The 14,970-nt window shown below is 40.9% G+C and overlaps 1 protein-coding gene and 1 long non-coding RNA gene across 3 annotated transcripts in view; one reads left to right on the forward strand and one right to left on the reverse strand.

Moving 5' to 3' along the window:
- The window catches only part of LOC115576283 (carbonic anhydrase-related protein 10-like), a 290,975-nt gene that overhangs the window by 87,627 nt on the left and 188,378 nt on the right, over positions 1-14,970 (forward strand). The window lies entirely within an intron of this gene.
- LOC115576292 (uncharacterized) lies at positions 11,966-12,587 on the reverse strand. The gene is made up of 3 exons (XR_003982817.1): positions 12,470-12,587; positions 12,326-12,381; positions 11,966-12,221 (listed from the first exon to the last, which is right to left on the reverse strand). It is a non-coding gene; the product is annotated as an uncharacterized LOC115576292 (long non-coding RNA).

A 14,970-nucleotide genomic window follows, 5' to 3' on the forward strand; every position in this document is an offset into this window, starting at 1 on the left:
TTCAGCCCAGGCAGCAGAGTCGAGGGGAGCCACTCAAACACTGGGAACAGAGTGTGGGAGGGGTCCTGAAGGATCCTGCGCGTTGTCCTCAGTGTTTGCTGCTCGCGCACTGTGGAAAGTGCTTTGAACCGCAGTCCAATGATTTTAGAGCAGACTTTGAGTGTGCTCTGCAGGCTTATCCTGTTCTGCAGACTTACAGAGTGGAACCAGCAGGTGATGGAGAAAGTGATGACACCCTCTATGAAGGAGTAAAATAATGTCCGTAGAATGTTCTTATTTACCCCAAAAGTGTTGAGCTTCCCCAAGAGATACTGCTGCTGCTGGCATCTCCTGAGGATCTCCTCCGTGTATGAGGCATACTTATTCGGTGTAAAGGATGATGAGCAGAGGTGAGAGGACGCAGCCCTGAAGGGAGCCTGTAGGGGTGACCGAGAAGTCAGAGATGGTGTTATTATGTTATTGATTATTTATTGCCAAGAAGCATTAGCCTCTTTCACACTGCCGTTTGCATGCGGGGGTCCTGCGCCAATTCTCCGCATCCTCCTCTGTGTGAAAGTTTCAGATGTGGAGAGGGGGGAAATTTCGCTCCGGCGCTGATCCGCCTCTGGAGGTAGTATCAGGGCCGCATTATTGGTGAGCCGTCCCAGTGTGAATGGATAATCCGGAGGCACGGAGTGGGGGCGTGTCGGTCTGACAGTCTGATAACTACACAGGTCCTTCACTCGACTAAATACAGAGAAATGTCCCACGAAGCAACGTTACAGGACCGAACAAAAGTAACGTAGTGACTGTAACTGTCTTTGGCAACTTATATGAGGAAAACAAATACCACAGCTGTACATGGAGAAGCGTCTGTCCTCCTGTCTGTCCTCCCGATTCTTCCTCACATTTCTGCACAAAAAACAGCGTTTGTCACCGGCAAAAAACTTTAACTCACCGAGTGTTTGTGACGAAAATAAATCACCGCGACCGTCAGCTCTCCGGACCGACACTTCAGGGAACTTTCCCCCAGAAAACAGCCTCCGTCCCCGCGACTGAGGGAGTCAGACAGCATCCTGTTTACTGATGGTGATTATTTATAATTATGTAATTTAGCGCGAAAAACTTTACTCTGTCACTTTCCAGGATGTTTGGTGGGTCAGTATCTCAATCACTACACATTATAACAGCATCCATATGATTATAAACTGTCCGTGGGTTTAGATTAACAGGGGAACTAGTATTTTTTGGCCTTTATATGGCTTTATTGATAGTACAGGCTCAATATATGACAGGGAACAGGATGAGAGAGAGAGGGAGTGACATGCAGTAAAGGATCCCGGGCCGGGACTCGACTCCGGGGTCACTACAGTGAGGACAAAGCCTCTGTACATGGGACGCTGAGCTAAACGGCGCCCCAACACAATTCATTATTACTATATTGGTAATATGTTTGACTTTTATGATTCATCTATTATTTTATTTTTGTCTGTTTAGGACTCCATGGAAAGCAGACAAAACCAAAGCTAGAGACCAGCAATAAATAAATTGAGTATGTGATATTAATTTAGACACAATCAAATAAAAACTGTAATTTATAATGATGAGTTTAGTCGAAAAACTGGAATATTTCACATTGCCACTGGCTGTATTATATATTTGCTATGACTTAAGCAGTTTCTTCTGTATTTAATTTCAAACCCTCTGCTTTGCTCCTTCAGTTCTGACCATTCTTTTGGGTTCGGGTTAAATCACTAAATCACTGAGGTACCTCTTTAATACAATGTAGAAATCAGAGATGGGACCAAGTCACATATGTGCTAGTCTCAAGTAAGTCTCAAGTCTTAACCTTCAAGTCTCAAGTAAGTCCCAAGTCATTTTTTCTTGGGCAAGTCAAGTCAAGTCAAGTCACAGGTTATATCAAGTCGAGTCAAGTAAAGTCCTGTACTAGGTCAATTCAAGTCCAAGTCAAGTCACCTTATTATTGCAATTTAACCTGCAGAATCTGATCTTAATAAAGTGAAAAGACAAGATATAAGTAACTGTCGGTAAAAATCAATGGCCAACGTGTCCAACCTGTTTAAAAAATGACAATACTTTGGATTTGCATTGTAATAACTGATATTCAGCAAAATACATGATGGAATCAAACAAAACAGAAATTTACATTTACTCAGCTGTTAACCCAAATCAACTTCATATGCTGTTTTTTAACTAGGGGTTACTTCATTTTAAAATACTATTTATTTCATGTACTGTTTTAACATATGTATTCCATTTTAAATTATATTTACTTACTTTGCTAAAACCATATTTGTATCATGATCTGTTTTTAAGCAGCATCTACTTTATTTACTAGTGTTTTAGCTTGTAGTAATTACTCAATTTTAAGACAATTGCTTCATTTAGTCCATCTCAAACAGTATTCATTCAACTTAACAACCTTAGTTACTACTACTACTGCTACTACTACTTTTAGGTGACTTCATTGCTGCAATATTTACTTTGCAGGGCTGACCCCCGCATGCACACACACACACACACACACACAGAGGTAGCGGCCAAAATCACGCAGGCCCGCCGTTGCTTAAGAGGCAGGGAAAACACTGGGTAATGATTTGGTGTTGGCGGGTTTGTATGTTATTTAGCTCATTTAACCCTGTGTTGCTCGCTCGTAAAACGTACAGCCAGTCTTGTGATGAACCGGTCGGAAGGTTCGCTCACGTTGTCTGGGGTTAATGTTGGCAAATTAAAAACAAGAAGTTCCACCAAACCGACCCTCCCCACCCCCACCTCCGTATCATATCAAGCTAAAGTTAAATAACTACCGTACCTAGGCGTAACTACGGATACGCTACCGTAGCTAATTGACAAGCACTTACTGGGCAGAATGGCTCTTCAAATGACGAACAAAGTTTGAAGTTGTCGCTTGGCTGTCCAAGATGTTTATGTTTCATGTCTTCACTCTCCACTGTGCTGTGCATCTTTTACCGTCAAAATGGTAATTCCGAAAGCTGAAGACGATGACTCTCCACACCCCTCCCGCTGCCATGTTGATGCAGATCTGATATTAGAGGGCGGGTTTCTCAAATAAACACATAAGGTACGTAGAGAGGGCATGATTGATTGACAGGGTAGTGATCCAATCATGACAACGCCATTCTCAGCCTGCACTCCTACCAGGTAATCGATATATATATATATTTTTTTAATTAATGTATTAATTTATATTCAAACTGAAATCATCAACTGAATAATACTCAAGTCATTCAAGTCACTGTGTCTCAAGTCAAGTCCCGAGTCATTAACTTCCAAGTCCGAGTCGAGTCTCAAGTCTTTTTTTTTTTTCCAAGTCAAGTCACAAGTCATCAAAACGGCGACTCGAGTCCAAGTCACTGTGACTCGAGTCCAAGTCACAGTGACTCGAGTCCACATCTCTGGTAGAAATGTTTAAAGCAGTAGATTCAACCTCACCTGCGTTTCATACTATTTGTGTTTATACATTCCACATATAGAACAGCTCATGAACATTGACTTGCACTGTATGTAATGCTACAGTTTAAAGAACAATATATCTGAGCTGCGCTGCAGGACTGTGCTGTGCTGTGTTGGGCTGTGCCCAGTATGTGTTTGGAGAGCCTGGCCCCTGGAACAACTTTTCACTTTATTAAACATTGGGGCCTTGGCTGAAAATATAATATAATAAGTGCTTTATGTGGCCTATATTTTCATAGAAACTGCAGGACCAAAAATACATTTCCCTGGTGCCTCTGCAGTGTTGACAGTCAGACTCATAGGTTCAAAATATCACGACCAGGGCAAACACAACAAGGGTTTGGACTCAATAGTACGACAGACACAGGATGTAGGCCAAGCAATAGTCTTTACTTGTAAAAAGCACCAACAAGTACACTTGATCAGTCAAGGCCGGCAAACAATTCCGACAGGGGGCAGGCAGGACAAAGAGTTCGGTACACGTGTAGCAGTCAGCGGAGGTAAACAAACCAGGCAGGGATCAGGCAAGGCGAAGGGATCGCAGGCGTGTAGTCAGTCAGCGGAGGTGAACAAAACAAGCAGGTATAAGGCAGAGGCAGGTCGAAGAGTAAACAGGCGGAGGTCGGTAACAATAATCACTAGAAGGCTTCTTGAAACGAAAGGCAGGGACGCTGTGCACGGGGGCAAACAAGACGAACTGGCAACTACCAGGGGTCCGTTTCACAAAGCAGGTTTAGTGAAAACTCTGAGTCTGTTAACCCTGAAATGAGGGAAACTCTGAGTTTTCCGTTTCACAAAGGGAGGTAACTCAAACCAGAGAAAGAGGGGTAACTCCAGCCTGTTTCACAGAGAGAGGTAACTTAAGCTCTCGGTCAGTTACCATGGTAACATACTCTCTGAAACTAACCTGGTCGGGACCAGGTTTTTCTCAACAAACCTCGAGTTTCTCTCTGTCTCCGCCCTCTTTCAGCCACACACGGTATTTGATTTCCTCATTCATTCAGTCAGCAGGCGAGTTTTGGCGTAGTATAGTTCTCATTGATCATTGCAAAAATCAGTCAGTAGGCCTACATTCAAAGTTATATTAGGTGGCGACTATTTTCACTACCATGGCATGTCCTTTTGATAATAATCCCGTGGATGAAGGTGCAGCATTACTGCGCAGAGAATTAAATATTCGTCGGGAGATGATTATCAGACGCGCATAGATGTTCTTGCATTTCCAGACAATTATCTTTTTGAGTGGTACCGTTTCACGTCACAGTCCATCATTTACATACACAACCTAATCCGTCCTTACATTTCCAACATTACCAACCGAAGTCATGCTCTCACATCCCAGCAGATATTGTGTGTTGCACTGCGTTTTTTTGCCAGTGGGAGTTTTTTTTATACAACTTCGGAGATGCAGAGCACTTGAGCAAGGCAACTGTATGCAGAGCGGTCACAAAAGTGTGCCTCGCCCTGAAACGGCTATACCCATTTTTATAATTTTCAGCTCCTCTGCCTCCGTTAGAGGTGGCGGTGCTGGGCCACCACCCGTCTGTGTTAGTTTAAATAGGCTTAATTATTTAACAGAACATGATATAGATGAGAAGACATTTATGTGTGTGAAAACAGCATTATGTTGGGGATAAAACAACTGTACAGTCACACAGCCACTTAATATTTACTTTACAATGTAAAACATGATCAAAATGAGGTACCCCCATGAGATTATGCTGAGGTCTAATGTTTTTATGTTTCATCTTAAGCTGCAGCCAAGTGCGCTTCTCAGCTGGGGTTGCACCTAAATGAAATAAATTAATAGGCTACCACTCACGCAGTTTTCCCCTGTAATATTATTGTGATTGCAAAGGACTTCATTTAAAATTACGCATTGACCCGAGCACCAATGTTCTCCCACGCCGTCTCCCTCTCTTTTGCTGCTGCAGCGGTGTTACACTTCCTTCTAAAAACGTGCTCAAACTCACTGTATGAGCGCATTAATATTTACATTTCCAGTGGGGTGAAAAACGTAGCCCTCCTCTTCCCCGTTGCCATGGTGACTCGTCGAATCAGGGCTCCATTGATGCTGTCTTTTTATACTTGTGGTGCACATGCTTAACTCCAGGTGAAACTACTCCGAGTTGATCAAACTAACTCAAATCAGCTGTTCTGGAACCGAAAACTCAGAGTTTCCTATCTCAGAGTAGATCAACTCAGAGTTCAGGGTTAGACTCAGAGTTTGTTGAACCTGCTTTGTGAAATGGACCCCAGGGCAAACACAGGACCTAAATATACACACAAGCACACAACAGGTGAAGGTAATCAGGGCGGGGCGCACAATCAGAGAGGAGGACGAAACCAAACGAGCAGGAAGGGGGGGAATCTGAAACGAGAGGAGAGGTGAGACACCACACAAACAGGGGCAAAATTATCACATAGGTTCGAGACATAACACACAAGGCAGCAGGTTTCCCCACCTTGACTGCCTACATCTCAGACTGCTGTCTGGAAAACTGGAACATGAAAACTGAATCCTTCCAGAGTCCATCTGAATTTCGATGACAAATTGGGAATTGATCAAACTAAAAAAGGGTTCATTACAGGCAATAGCATAGCGTATGTATACCTATACATTTGGTATTATTCATTTTACATCTTTACATCTACTTCAAAATGAACACATTCAAGTAATTTAGATAGTTATGCTAACTATCAGTAGGGATGCGCATCGTTAACCAGATTCGTTTGGGGACCGGTTTTGAGTCAAACGATTTTTTGGAATCTCTAACAAAAACCCTTTACGATTCCACTATCGATCTTCCCGGGCTGCGCCGCCACTGTAAACAAACGTACCCGACTCGCAAATTTGCGATGACGTCACACACACAAGCTGCTGCAGAGCAGAGGTGAGCTGAGCTGCTATGTGCGATGCACTGTGGAGAAATGTCGTCCTGGCAAAAATTATCCAAAGTCTGGCTGCATTTCACAAAGAAGGATGACACCTCGGGGATCATAGACATATAAAGAGTAGACGCCGCATCGACCGCTACTGCCTATTGGCGCTGACGAGCCGTTGGGCCGCCATCTTGGACCGGTCACCCGGTCTGTTTGGCAGTTCAATGCGCACTTAAATCAATCGTAACTCTGTATTCTAAACTGATTTTCACGCGGGGTTTTCTTTGCTGCAAACGTCATACATGTAGCTATGAATACAGATGACACGGTTTGGCGAATTTTAATATTGATATTTAATATTGAATTTTAATATATATATATATATACACATATATATATATATATATATATATATATATATATATATATATATATATATATATACATTCTCTGATTTTATTTTATTTATACATATACACATATACATACATACATATACATACAGTTAAAACCAGAAGTTTACATACACTATATAAAAAGACACATATGCTTTTTTTCCTCACTGTCTGACATGAAATCAGACAATCACTTTTCCTGTTTTAGGTCCGTTAGGATTACCAAAATTATTTCTATTAGCTAAATGCCAGAATAATGAGAGAAGGATTTTTTTAGACAATTTTTTATTACTTTCTACAAAGTCAGAAGTTTACATACATTTCATTAGTATTTGGTACCATTGCCTTTAATCTGTATGACTTGGGTCAAACGTTTTGGATATCTTTCCACAAGCTTCTCACAATAGTTGGCAGGAATTTTGTCCCATTCCTCCTGACAGAACTGGTGTAACTGAGCCAAGTTTGGAGGCCGCCTTGCTCGCACATGCCTTTTCAGCTCTGCCCATAAATTTTCAATAGGATTGAGATCAGGGCTTTGTGATGGCCACTGCAAAACATTGACTTTGTTATCCTTAAGCCACTTTGTAACCAGTTTGGCAGTATGCTTCGGGTCATTGTCCATTTGAAAGACCCATTTGCGCCCAAGCTTTAACTTCCTGGCAGATGTCTTGAGATGTTGCTTCAGTATTTCCACATAATGTTCTTTCCTCATGATGCCATCTATTTTGTGAAGTGCACCAGTCCCTCCTGCAGCAAAACAACCCCACAACATGATGCTGCCACCCCCGTATTTCACAGTTGGGATGGTGTTCTCAGGCTTGCAAGCTTCCCCCTTTTTCCTCCAAACGTAACAATGGTCATTATGGCCAAACAGTTCGATTTTAGTTTCGTCAGACCACAGGACATGTCTCCAAAAATTAAGGTCTTTGTCCCTGTGTGCATTTGCAAACTGTAATCTGGCTTTTTTATGTTTCTTTTGGAGTAATGGCTTCTTCCTGGCAGAGTGGCCTTTCAGCCCATGTCGATACAGTACTCGTTTCACTGTGGATAATGACACACTCTTACCAGCTTCAGCCAGCATCTTCACAAGGTCTTTTGCTTTTGTTCTTGGGTTGATATGCACATTTCTGACCAAAGCACGTTCATCTCTGGGACACAGAACCCGTCTCCTTCCTGAGCGGTATGATGGCTGGACATTCCCATGGTGTTTATACTTGCATATAATTGTTTGAACAGATGAACGTGGCACCTTCAGGCATCTGGAAATTGCACCCAAGGATGAACCAGACTTGTGCAAGTCCACAATTCTCTTCCTGATATCTTGGCTGATTTCTTTTGACTTTCCCATGATGTTACACAAAGAAGCAGTGTGTTTCAGGTGTGCCTTAAAATCCACAGGTGTGTCTCTAATTAACTCAAATGTTGTCAATAAACAATAAAATCAGAATCTACCAAAGACATGACATCATTATCTGGGCTTTCCCAAATTGTTTAAAGGCATAGTAATCTTACTGTATGTAAACTTCTGACTTTGAAGAAAGTAATAAAAAATTGTCTAAAAAAATCCTTCTCTCATTATTCTGGCATTTTGCAAATAGAAATAATTTTGGTTATCCTAACGGACCTAAAACAGGAAAAGTGATTGTCTGATTTCATGTCAGACAGTGAGAAAAAAAAGCATATGTGTCTTTTTATATAGTGTATGTAAACTTCTGGTTTCAACTGTATATACATATATATACATATATGTATATGTATATTTATGTATATATTTGTATGTATATGTATATATATGTATACGTATATTTATATATGTATATATATAAATAAAAAAAATCAGAGAATATGAAAAAATATATAAATCAGAGTACCAATATAGTTCATATCAGGACAGAGAGAGAGATGCCCCAAATAATTTTTCTGGAAGGACTGTGTTGGCCCAGCTCTTGAGCCATAAACAAAACAAGAGAGACACAAGGTGTAAACTGCAAAAATGAAATTTATTAACCAAATAACCAAACGATACTTATTTTTGTATTTATTTAGAAATGTTAAATATTATTTAGAAAAGAAAAGAAAAAGCCCCCACAATACTATCAGTGCAGACAGTCAGTGCAGACAGTCAGTGCAGACCGTTACCATGATACAAAAGACAGGAGGGAATATGGCACCATCATGCAAAATAGGACATATACAAAGCAGAAGAGTAATACAAAACAACGACAATTGTATACAGATTGTGCAGACTTTGTTGTTGTATCAGTGATAAGAGACCAAGTGGTTAAGCAGTAGGGCTGCACGATTCTGGAAAAAATGTGAATCACGATTTTTTTGCTTAGAATTGAGATCACGATTCTCTGGCACGATTTTTTTTCACAAAATGTTTATTGCACTGATGAACTTTAACAAAACAAAACAAAAACATGATAGTATGGCAGATACTACTATGCCTCTGCCAAAGCAATGTTTTTTTGTTCATTTCAAATTCTATCATTGGATGAGAAATTACTTTTACACACACACACAAAAAAAAAAAAAAATTAGTCTCCCAAGATGAGAGGGCATCCTTTTATACCTCATGTTGTACAGTGTTTATTGGGGCCGTATCTTAATCTAGGTGAAATGTGATAGCTGTTGTGATCGGCTTTCTAAAACGGAGGCATAATTTTCTTCCTTTTCCAAAAGCCGCCTCAGAGGTAGAGGTAAACATGTGACGTGACGTGAAGCCCGACGTTGGGCTGTGAGCAGTTGACAACGAATTTGTCTTCAAAATAAGAGCTTTACATTACACCCCATTGGAGTTTAGAGCTGGGTTCTTAATTTGAAAGTAGCGACGGTTCCTAGATTGTGGCTACAACAACAAGCTAACACAAACAGCTAGAGATCCAGGAGACGCTACCATCTCCTGATCTCAGCGGCTGTCCAGTTGCTCATCTAGCAGGCGAGGCGGAAATAAGTGTACCCTCCGAGGCGGGAAATCGGCGGACCAAAACAGACCCCCAATTTGCCGCCCTCTGTCTAAAACCGCGGACCTAGCCGCCAAAAGGACGGGCAGATTGGCGGCTTGCTGCCCCGTCTACAAACGGCTTCTCACTCACTCCTTAAATACACTTAACAGCAGGCGGGCTTCCGCCACTGAATCACGTGTTGTAAAGACGCTTTACCACAGGTTGAGGGCGGAGGCAGCGACAGTGCTGCGTTTGGGGGCGCTTCAAAAAATCCGGGAGGAAAATAGGAGCATTTGTTTGTGATTCAGCTCGAGATATAAAATGCTTCAGAATCAATGTGTGTGAATATGAGATCACGTGTATGTGTGAATCGAGATCGCGATTTTTTAACGATTTTTTTGTGCAGCCCTATTAAGCAGTATGTTATATGTGAGAAAACCATAGCATGAAAATACATTTTAGCAGCTTCAGGTGTGAGATATTTGGGAATAAATACAAAATTATTTAGGTGAAATTTTGTTTTTGCAGTTTATGATGACACCAAGATATTTAAAACTGGAAGCCACTTGTAACTTCTCCCCTGATACAAAAATTGAATCTTAAATTCTGGACTAAACATAAACAGGCCGAGGCCAACTAAACAAACACATGGTGCTCTTAAACAGAAAAGCTCAAAAAGATGAAAAATCAGGGCATCCCAAAGGCAGCCAGGTCTTAAATACTCTGGGGAGGACTGATCAGGTCCTCCCAGGGGTATTGATTATAACTCCGCTTACCAGGAACCTGCAGGATGACAGACAAACATAGGAAAAAACACACACACCCACAGCAGGAGGGCCATCACAACTGTCTGGAGCTTTGCTCGGCACGAGCCTACCGGCAATGATGACGGCTACTGGCAGCGGCGGTGCCGTCGCTACCAGCAACGGGACCGCCGGTGTCATGCCAGAAGATGATTTATGCCAGAAACTGATTTCCGGTCCGCGGGAGCGCGCAAGGTCTGTTAAAGTTGGGAAGCGCTGATTCTGTGGCGCTACGGCTGCTTTCATTAGGCTCAAACAGCGCCAGTATGCCACAGTTTATATCGATGATAAGTATTTGTGAGATAATAAAACATATTTTAACACATTTGGCCGTGATGAGCGTTGGCTGTTCAGAATGTAGGCCAATCAAGCGTTTTTGAAGCGATCATTGAATGATCCGATAATGACGACAGTGTAAGTGAATATGATCATCAAATTTTGTTATTTTTATCTCTGTTTATGTGTTTGATAGCCTCCTGTATGTCCAGTGGCCTAATAGGCCTATTGTTGTTGGGTAGATGGTGATTTATATCTGGCTTGTAATTAGGCAAATAAAAATATTTGGCATCGAGATTGTTTATTTTTTTTCTGCCCCAAAATGACTTTATATCACTCAGCAAAGTAATATCGACAAGATTTGATGTCAACCAGTGCTTGAATAATGTGTAAAGGGCCATTACAATGTAAAAATCAGGGTATTTCACCTGCCAGAAATTGATTCACGCCTCTGGTACTGCACAGAGATGAATATTTTTGCTCAAAATGACTTGATATCACTCAGCAGAGTAATACTGACGAGATTTGATGTCAACCAGTGCTTGAATAATGTGTAAAGGGCCATTACAATGTAAAAATCAGGGTATTTCACCTGCCAGAAATTGATTCACGCCTCTGGTACTGCACAGAGATGAATATTTTTGCTCAAAATGACTTGATATCACTCAGCAGAGTAATACTGACGAGATTTGATGTCAACCAGTGCTTGAATAATGTGTAAAGGGCCATTACAATGTAAAAATCAGGGTATTTCACCCGCCAGAAATTGATTTACGCCTCTGGTACTGCACAGAGATGAATATTTTTGCTCAAAATGACTTGATATCACTCAGCAGAGTAATACTGACGAGATTTTATGTCAACCAGTGCTTGAATGATATGTAAAGGGCCATTACAATGTGAAAATCTGGGTATTTCACCTGCCAGAAATTGATTCACGCCTCTGGTACTGCACAGAGATGAATATTTTTGCTCAAAATGACTTTATATCACTCAGCAAAGTTTGAATATTTTACCCTGTAATGAAACGTAATCATCACAATGACAAGACCTCGTTTGACATCTTACTGTAATATGAACATGATGTGACCTGTGTGCACTTGTTATAAATAATGATTGAATTCATAAGTTTTGAGAAAAAGGATTTATTACAGTCGGACAGTCGTACATACAAACGACTGACTGAATGACAGAGAGACAGACCATGCACTCTCCCATCCACACTACCGTGCACACTACCATGCACTCTCCCATCCACACTACCGTGCACACTACCATGCACTCTCCCATGCACTCTTCCATCCACACTACCATGCACCACACACACGCGTGCACACACACACACACTACTGGCATGCTTCACACACAAACGACCTCCTTCCCTTTTTGGGGTACTTCGCACAGCTTTTGTGGTACCACCATGGACACATGTCACACCCGATCTAAAAAAGAATGTGAGTGATTATTACATTGTTAGGAATTTGTGATACTTAGGCATGTTTTATTAATCAAAGCCAAATTTAGGAAGGACGGATAAAACACTTACCCACAAAGTGTCTCCTGTGTGCTCCCCACAGGTATGACAGAGGTCTGTCAGGTCATCTTGCAATACAAAGAACAAGGGTCAGTCAGTAATGTTTGTCAGAGTAATGGTATATCATAATTAGAAAAGGAGATTAAACCCCCCCACCTGTATTCATGAGAAGACAGACAGCTATTTCCTCCCTTATAGTGTTGACACTGGATGGTGAAGTGTCGAACACCAGAGGCAACCCATCCAAGATGCATTCAGCAAACTGTGAATAACAGATGTCACAATGTATTTATGTATTATGAAAATGAACATCAACCAGACATAAAGGTGTTATTTGACCATCTAAGTGTGTAAGTAAAACATAACAGTGAAATCCCTAAATATAATACTATTTTACTTCCTTTCTCCTACATATCAATATCTTACACATCTCTTACATATCAAATTATATAATGCCATTGTCCATATTTATCAAACATGCTTGTGTGTTACAACAAACAGTTAAGCAAGGTTCAGAGCAATGATGAATTATGTTCTTCATGTTATAATATCTCTTCAAAGCAAAAGCCCTACAAGACGTGGCATCTTGCTAGATCGAGTGGGTCTTTGTTTCACACGCCCACCTCGAAGGATTTAACCCCCTCTGTCTCATGAACGATCTAACAGCAGAAATAGAAATTATTTGAAATGACAGATTTAAGCAAATACAATAGCTATGTCAACATAAAAGAATGATTAATATATTACCTTGTGACATCCTTGCACTGGTTGACATAAAATCTCGTCAGTATTACTCTGCTGAATGATATCAAGTCATTTTGAGCAAAAATATTCATCTCTGTGCAGTACCAGAGGCATAAATCAATTTCTGGCGGGTGAAATACCCTGATTTTTACATTGTAATGGCCCTTTACACATTATTCAAGCACTGGTTGACATCAAATCTCGTCAGTATTACTCTGCTGAGTGATATCAAGTCATTTTGAGCAAAAATATTCATCTCTGTGCAGTACCAGAGGCGTGAATCAATTTCTGGCAGGTGAAATACCCTGATTTTTACATTGTAATGGCCCTTTACACATTATTCAAGCACTGGTTGACATCAAATCTTGTCAATATTACTTTGCTGAGTGATATAAATTCATTTTGGGGCAGAAAAAAAATAAACAATCTCGATGCCAAATATCTTTATTTGCCTAAATACAAGCCAGATATAAATCACCATCTACCGAACAACAATAGGCCTATTAGGCCACTGGACATACAGGAGGCTATCAAACACATAAACAGAGATAAAAATAACAAAATTTGATGATCATATTCACTTACACTGTCGTCATTATCGGATCATTCAATGATCGCTTCAAAAACGCTTGATTGGCCTACATTCTGAACAGCCAACGCTCATCACGGCCAAATGTGTTAAAATATGTTTTATTGTCTCACAAATACTTATCGATATGAACTGTGGCATACTGGCGCTGTTTGAGGCTAATGAAAGCAGCCATAGCGCTCCCGCGGACCGGAAATCAGTTTCTGGCATAAATCATCTTCTGGCATGACAGGTGTCCAGTACCGGTACCAGTAATGACGGCGGCGGCAGCGGTACCTGCAACAAATTGTAGACACAAGTAGCAGACCACGTATCCTACATAGCGTTGCTTTGTGGGGTGTGTATGAGACAGAAAAGGTATCTTACTTTTGTTAGGGTGAATGACGTGAATAATACAGTCTGTGCCAATTGTGTAAAATTCGCTGGTCAATGTAATATCAGTAATATTTGTCTTATTTCTACAACAGCATTCTTGTGTCAGTTGTAGTCTAAGTCAGTGCTATGGAATAAGACTTACAAAGTCTTAGTTCATAGCCGGGTGAACACCGGCAACAAACATAAGTTAGCCTAGCTAACGTTAGCTGGCTACGATTTCGCTGGTGGACATAAATACAGAATAGTAATATTCGATTCACGAAATACAACCGATAGTAATGTTCAATCCTACTTGTGAAAAGTAATCCCTCGAGCCCTGTTTTCGATCGTCCGCCGATTAGAAGAGGAATATGCAGCACAGTGCTCTAGCATCTCGTTGCTTCTGCTGCTCAACTGTGAGTAGAATGACCGGTCCAAGGTGGCGGCCGCATTTCTTGCGCCCCAACAGCCCATGCGGCGTCTACTCTTTATGTCTTTGTCGGGGATCGTCACCTGTAATACCTGTAAGAGAGATCTGTGCGCCAAAGGCGGTAATACAACTAATATGTCCAAGCATTTGGCCACACAGCACAGCATTATACGCCAGCAATGCCGTGTGTTTGACGCACTTAGCTGCACCAGTGCCAGCACCAGCACAACAGGTAAAATTAACCTTAGCCAATAGCCACTTGACTTTTGGACTCATTTTACTCATTTGAGTTTTGTTTATTTGTTTATTTATTTATTTTAATAAACCAGGTTGTATTCTTTTCTGTACTCATGTACTACTTGTTTTTCAGCCTTTTTGGGAATCAATAAGAGAATCGATAAGAAACTGGATCGATAAGCAGGAATCGATAAAGCATCGAAATCGCTAAATCCTTATCAATATACATCTATCAGTGATTATTCAAACAATAGCCAGCTCTTTACATATTTTGCGGAAACAGCTTATTTTATTTTGCTTTTT

The sequence above is a fragment of the Sparus aurata genome, chromosome 23 (genome assembly GCF_900880675.1).
Source record: "Sparus aurata chromosome 23, fSpaAur1.1, whole genome shotgun sequence".
In the NCBI taxonomy this organism is placed as follows: domain Eukaryota; kingdom Metazoa; phylum Chordata; class Actinopteri; order Spariformes; family Sparidae; genus Sparus; species Sparus aurata.